The 7,613-nt window shown below is 40.8% G+C and overlaps 1 pseudogene; it reads right to left on the minus strand.

Moving 5' to 3' along the window:
- Positions 1-5,770: 5,770 nt before the first annotated feature.
- LOC123936575 lies at positions 5,771-6,739 on the minus strand (annotated as a pseudogene).
- Positions 6,740-7,613: the final 874 nt, after the last annotated feature.

Here is a 7,613-nt window from a genome sequence, read left to right on the forward strand (position 1 = left end):
GCCAAAAGTCAACCCCCTAACCACTCATCTTTGGAATAGGGGCAATACTCCCACATCTTCAAAACCCTTAAAAGGCTCAGCCTGACAGAAACTGGGGGCCAACATCTCACCTGATGTCTGGTCCCTCTCCTGCCCCCCGGAAAGTGAATAAACTCTGTCTCCCTTATGGCTCTACTCTTTGTGCAATTCTTTGTCACCCACATTACCAGGACACCTTAACATTTTGGTGGCCCTGTACATGAGGACTGGACACTGCTTACCATCTCAACAAGATCTCCTTGTCAACTAATATTGGGTGAGTCAAAATTTTCATTTTTAAGAGGGCTCTGTGAGATTTTGAGCATTGGGAATTATCACTAGGTGTTGGCTGATTCCCTATGGTAGGTTCTTGATTCTCCAAGCCCCAGTACTCTGCTCAGTCAACAATCAATGTATCGACCATTGGAAGGACTCCTCTTCTGGTTCTTTCAACAGTCTTAGGACCATCAATCCCTTTCCCTCACAGGAACCCTTGAGTTTGAGTGATACCCTTTTCTCTTATGCTTGGTACTGGTCAGGGTTTCATCTTCATCTTGGGATGCTAGGTCAAGATGTCTCCCTTCATGATTTTCCCCTTTGTTCCAGCCTTCAAAATCTTCTTTCTCCTATTCCTAAATTTCCAGATGGGGAATACCTTGTCTAGCCTTCCTAAGGACTCCCCTCTGGGTTTGTTTCCCTAAAAATATCAAAAACCTCCAACTGGAACAAGATACTTGGCTCAAATGTCAATTTTCTACTGTAATACAGCATGACCTCAATATAAATTAGATGGCTAGGAGATCTGGCTATGGAATGGCTCTCTTAATCAAAATACTCTTCTCCAACTGAGTTTATATTTTCATTGCCTTAGTAAATGATGTGAGGTTCCTATGTCAAAGCTTTCTTTGAATTTGATCACCATCCTGACCTTTATGTTGCTTGCCATATGCTATTTTTATTGCCCCCCCAAAAGACACCTCTCTCTCTCCAATTCTTCTGACTCAGACTTCAACCCTGCTGAACAACCTCTGCCTTTCCACTTGCTTATAGTCAATCCTCCCTTGGCAACTCTGCATCCTCCGACTTCCCCTCTTTCCCCTCAAGACATGTCAGAACCCCCCATTACCCTCCAGCCCTTGCCTCAACATCCTGATATTTCTCCCATCCATGCTTCATCTGGCCACCTTTACCAATTTCCCAATGCTCCTGCCACCCAATTCCATCTTTATGAGGTTCCTGGAGCAGAGGCATTTTTCAAGTCCATGTTCACTTCTCCATGACAGATCTTTATCATATAGAATCTAAACTTGGCTCTTTCCCTCAACCAATCCCTCTAGGTTCACTAAGCAATTTGAATATCTCAGCCTTTCTTATGATTTATCCTGGAGAGACCTCTATGTTATTCTCTCCACCTGTACCATCCCAGAGGAAAAGACCAGAATTTTGTCCAAGGCTATTGAATATGCTGATGATATGAACTGCAGACAACCTGCACAATAGGCTCCCAGGAAATCAATGGCTCCCTTAGCTGAGCCCAGGTGGAATTATTAGCTTTCCTCTGGAACAAGGTCAAAGATGACCACATGGTCGCTCACCTTATAAAAGGTATGAAAGGAACAGCTTCTAAACAGGTCAGTTATGAAAGGTTAAGGAAGATCGTCCAGAGATGAGATGAAAACCATGCCCTTATTCTCACTTACCTGACTGAGACTGTATAAAAATTCACCATTTTTCATCCTAACTCTTACAAAGGAAAATCTATCCTGGCTATGCATTTCATCTGCCAATAAGCTCCAGACATTAGAGAAAAAAAAAAGAAACAACACACAACTTCAGAAACTATATAAAGGCCCTCAAACTCCTTAATCTGAACTACTAGTCCCAGCCTTCAAGGTTTTTCACAGATGAGAGGAGGATATCAAAGTAAAAAGACAAAAGTATCAAAAAATGATCTCTGACTTATCCGATCCTGACTACCCTACTAGCTCAACCCGAACATTCCACAAGCCCCCTCTGAGAGCTTATTACACTTACAGTAAACCGGGTCACTGGTCTAAACAATATCCCAATAAAAACCATCGCTTGAAACCCCCTTCCCCTCCTGTAAGCAGATTGGCCACTGAAAGAGTGACCAAAAATAGGGGGAGAATGACCCAAAATCTGTCTTTGGGGCCCAAACAAGGGGAATCAGCCATATCTCTGGTGGCAGATCTCTTGGGACTTCTCTAAGACAGGTACTCACACATTCCAGGATTGGCAAAGTCTCCCTTGCATGTCATCTCCATCTCCATGGCTGAAACCAGGGTAACTCTCCATTAGCACTAGAACAATCTACAGCACTTTCCCAGAAGTTTCCAGACATTCTTTTTCCTCCTCCACATGTGTCAGGATTTACAGTGTTCTTTCTCAACCTCCTGTTACCCCGCTCTTCTCATGTGCCCTGGGAGATCAAATCTTTAGCCCTTCCTTTCTTGTTTGGCCATGCTCTCATGTCCCCCTCCTGGGATGACTAGGGATGTCCCCATCAAGACTAGGTACTCACCTTCATCTGCACCATGTCCATCCCCAATCCCAATTCTTGGGACTCCTTACTGAACCAACAAACCTTATTTCCACTTCACTCTCTCCAGGTATGACTTTGGTTCCAACACCCATGTGAGATATCTCAGAATCAGTTACGACTGCTCAACTTACTCCCACTACTATATGTCTTAAGGATTCAACTTGTTTCCTTTCAAAACCATAATATCCTCTTTTTTTCCCCATTTTATTTATTTTTTCAACATAACAGTATTCATTGTTTTTGCACAACACCCAGTGCTCCATGCAAAACGTGCCCTCCCTATTACCCACCACCTGTTCCCCCAACCTCCCACCCCTGACCCTTCAAAACCCTCAGGTTGTTTTTCAGAGTCCATAGTCTCTTATGGTTTGCCTCCCCTCCCCAATGTCCATAGCCCCCTCCCCCTCTCCCAATGCCACCTCCTCCCAGCAGCCCCCAGTTTGTTTTGTGAGATTAAGAGTCATTTATGGTTTGTCTCCCTCCCAATCCCATCTTGTTTCATTTATTCTTCTCCTATCCCCCTAACCCCCCATGTTGCTTCTCCATGTCCTCATATCAGGGAGATCATATGATAGTTGTCTTTCTCTGATTGACTTATTTCACTAAGCATGATACGCTCTAGTTCCATCCACGTCATCGCAAATGGCAAGATTTTGTTTCTTTTGATGGCTGCATAGTATTCCATTGTGTATATATACCACCTCTTCTTTATCCATTCATCTGTTGATGGACATCTAGGTTCTTTCCATAGCTTGGCTATTGTAGACATTGCTGCTATAAACATTCAGGTACACGTGCCCCTTCGGATCACTACGTCTCTATCTTTAGGGTAAATAACCCTCCTCCCCTCCTCCATAATATCCTCTTAAAGCTGAGTTCTTGTGAGGTTTATAACCTCTTGTTTCCAAATCCCTTAAATTAAAATTAAAACATACTAATTCTCCTTACAATACTCCACTCCTTCCATTCAAAAACCTGGATGTTTTTTAGACTAGTTTAGGATCTCATAATTATCAATGAGGCATTTTTCCCCACCCACCTCATTATTCCAAGTTCATACACCCTTCTCCACCATTCGACCCTACACCATGTACTTCACTGTCTTAAATCTTAAAGATATATTTTTCACTATTACCATATCCCCCAGAATCCCAAGACCTTTCCACCTTCACCTGGGCTGACCCTGACACCTGATGCTCTCAACAGTTAACTTGGAGTGTTTGCTCTTAGGGTTTTACAGATATCCCCCATTTCTTTGGACAGGCTTTGACCTAAGATCTCTCTAATCTCCCCCTCCCAAAAAGTACCCTTTTCTAATACCTAGATGCCTCTGTAGCCTCTCTTTTCCCAATTCTATTTCTTGTTTCGTCACACTCCTAGCCTTCCTAAACAACAAAGGTTATAGACTGTCCTTCTCCAAATCTCAACTTAATCAGCAATCTTTCACATGCCTGAGATGCCCTGGCTTTCAGAACAAAGCAGTCTGCTACCAGAATGTCATGATCCTGTCTCTTTTCCAGCTAGGTAGGGAGAGCTCTATGACCCTATCCAGCAGGAAGTATTTACAGAATAATGACTTTCTCCCATGTTCCCAGTCAGGAATAATTTCAATTAGAGAGGGGGGAATAAAAGGATTCTATTCAAAGTCCCTTCCCTGACCAAGCATGCAGACAAAATTCACACTTGTAAGTAACTGATCCTAACTTTTTTTGTTTGCTTGTTTTTCTAGGTCATAGGGCCCCACATTCTCAGAAAATAGACCACCAGACATATTCTATAGCTGGACCACATCCCACATCCTGGACAATCCCCAGACAGAGCCCTTAGAAAACTTGCCTCCTCCTCCTCTACCTGGCTGAAAGTCAAACGCCTCCCCACACCTACCCCCCATGAACACAACAAAAAGCCTCTCAAATCCTTCAGAAACCTTTAAAAAGCCCAGCCTGGCAGAAACTCCTGGATGACATCCCTCTTGGATGACATACAAGTGTGTATATATATACATATATATATATATATATACACACATACACACACACACCCCACACACATACATCCATATGTGATACATATGTGATACATATGTCACATATATCACATATGATATTCATTCTCCTCTCTTGGAGAGTGCATGAATTCTGTTCTGCTTGTGGTTTTCCTCTTTGAAGAATTCTTTGTCACCCACATTACAGGCCACCCTGGCAGGGCATGAATGCAAGTTTTTGAAGATTTTAGCCATGTTTCTATCTGAATGACAGAAGTCATATTTTATTCAACTAGAAAATGTCTATTGATTTCCAGGAACATATGAGACTCTATGTAAAAAAGGCATGATTACTACCCATAGTTTAATATCAGTAGTTAGAGAATACAAACATTCATAAAATATGACTAAGAATACAGAAACCAAAATACAATTAAATTATTTTCATAAAATTTTCCTAAATAAAGCTGCTACATTATCATTAGAAAATATTTAATTTATATGAATGTTTGAAATTAAATCCTCAAGGATATGGTGACTGCTCCATGCAATTTCTGTTCAAAAATTAAACAATAATATAGATGCAAAAGACACATAAGCATGTGTAACATAAAAATAACTATTCAGTACTCTTTTTTTATTAAATTTATTTATTTTTTTCAGCATAACAGTATTCATTGTTTTTGCACAACACTCAGTGCTCCATGCAATACGTGCCCTCCCTATTACCCACCACCAGTTCCCCCAACCTCCCACCCCCGACCCTTCAAAACCCTCAGGTTGTTTTTCAGAGCCCATAGTCTCTTATGGTTCTCCTCCCCTTCCAATTTTTTTTTCTATAAATATATAATGTATTTTTATCCCCAGGGTTAGGGTTAGACCTGTACCCCTGGGGGTAAAAATACATTATTCAGTACTCTTAAAGGGGCATTTGGCCCATTTGGGATTATTTATGGTGTTACTTGAAGAGAATGATGTCTGGAACAAGTTTTACAGTGAATCCAGACTAGAGAATTGGCCAATTATGATACTTGTAGTCTTCACTTATTGTTCCTAAGTGATTCTTGCAAAGAGATGATTTTACCTATTGATAATTCAGGATTACTAAAATCACAGTGAATATTTTTCCAGAATCAAAAGCATATTTTATGGAATAAATGTGTGCCAGTGACTACAACACAAATGATGTTTGTATCTGGCCCCCTCTAGTCTTTCCTGGACAAATCCAGCACTCTCATTCTTTGAGAGGAGGAGCATCTTCCCAGCATTTTCTTAGAGCTGTGACCACATCTTTATTCCTCAAACTGTATATGAGTGGGTTGAGCATTGGGGTGAGGATGGTATAGAAGGTGGATACAAACTTCTCTTTCTCTGGTGTGTGGTAAGAATGGGGCAGCACATTTGTGTAGAAGGCTGCACCATAGGAAATGCTCACCACCAAAATATGGGAGGAAGAGTTAGTAAAGGCTTTATGCCAGCCTTCAGCAGAATTCATCCAATGGATGGTAAGCAGGATGCATTTATAGGAAACAGAGATGATGGATATAGGGATGAGCAGCATTAGCACACAGCAGCATACATAAGAGTCTCATAGAGTGATGTATCAACACATGACATTTTTAATACTGCTGGAATCTCACAGAAAGTGATTAATTTCTCAGGAAATTAATCAGTAGGGGAAACTCATGGTGAAGGGGGTCATCATGAATCCATCTAAGGAGCCACCAACCCAGGAGCCCACCACCATGAACAAACAAATCCTGCAGTTCATGAGGGGAGGATATCCCAGGGGTTTGCACACAGTCATATACTGGTCAGAGGCCATGAGGCCTAGCAAGAAAAATTCACCTTCAATTAGGGTTAGGTAGAGGAAGATCTGAAGTATGCATCCCAAAAAGGACGTGATCTTTCCCTTGGATAGAAGATCTTGCAACATTTGGGAAGAGTTATGCAAATATAAACTGTGTTCATGAAAGCTGGCTGAGTAAAAAGTACATGGGTGTATGGAGGTGAGAGTCCACATGGATGAGAAGAATCATGATCATTTTGGCTGTTACAGCCACCAAAAAAAATGGAGAAGACCACTGCAAAGATAAGCCTTGGAATGCAGGATGTGTGATGAGGCCCAAGAAGATAAAGTTGGTGGCGTTCTGGAGAATGGCCTTCATGCTCATACCACATGGTAGCTCCTGGGGCTCCAAAGGCAAAACGTTGCTAGGTTAATTAATAATTAATATTTGGGCAGAGCCAACTATGGATAATATTTCAGAAGCAGCATGGGATAAAGGAAAGAATATAGAATTCAGAATAATTTTGAATTGTAGTTTCAATATTGGTATAATTATGATCTATGTGATATTAGACAGATAAACTATAACACTTCCATTATCTGTGAAAGGTAATCATAGGTCTATATCTATGTGGGCTGGGCATGAACTATAAATATAATAGTTTATACAAAACCACTTTCAAAATTTGCTTTATTTTATTCTGAACTATCTTCTTTATATTCTTTATAAGCTTATTAATTTAGATTAAATATTTTCTGAGGTTGCTAACTGCGCCTTCCCCTCCATATTACTTTGCAACAAAAATTCAAGGGTTGATTGAATTTAAGTTTTTCTCTGCAGTGAAGATTGTTACATTATTAAGATCATACATAGACATACATTTGTGATTTCATAAATTGATAGAAAATAAAGATGGACCCAAAAAATCTAGAGAATTTAGTATTGGGTGCTGCTGTTTATTATTATTTTTAATGATAAATCATCATCATCATCATCATCATCATCATCATTATTATTACTTTTGAGAGAGATAGGGAGAGGGAAGGACAGACAGAGGGAGAGAGAAAATCCCAAGCAGGTTCCACATCCAGCACAGAGCTCAATGTGGGTCTTGATTTCACAACCCTGGGATCATGCTCTGAGCTGAAATTAAGAGTTGAATGCACCCACTGAGCCACCCAGGTGCCCTGGGGCGTCTGTTATTACTAAACAGCTTTTTGAATGGTTGGAACATTAGGGATTAACAGGGCAGTGCTAC

The sequence above is a fragment of the Meles meles genome, unplaced genomic scaffold (genome assembly GCF_922984935.1).
Source record: "Meles meles unplaced genomic scaffold, mMelMel3.1 paternal haplotype, whole genome shotgun sequence".
Lineage (NCBI taxonomy): Eukaryota > Metazoa > Chordata > Mammalia > Carnivora > Mustelidae > Meles > Meles meles.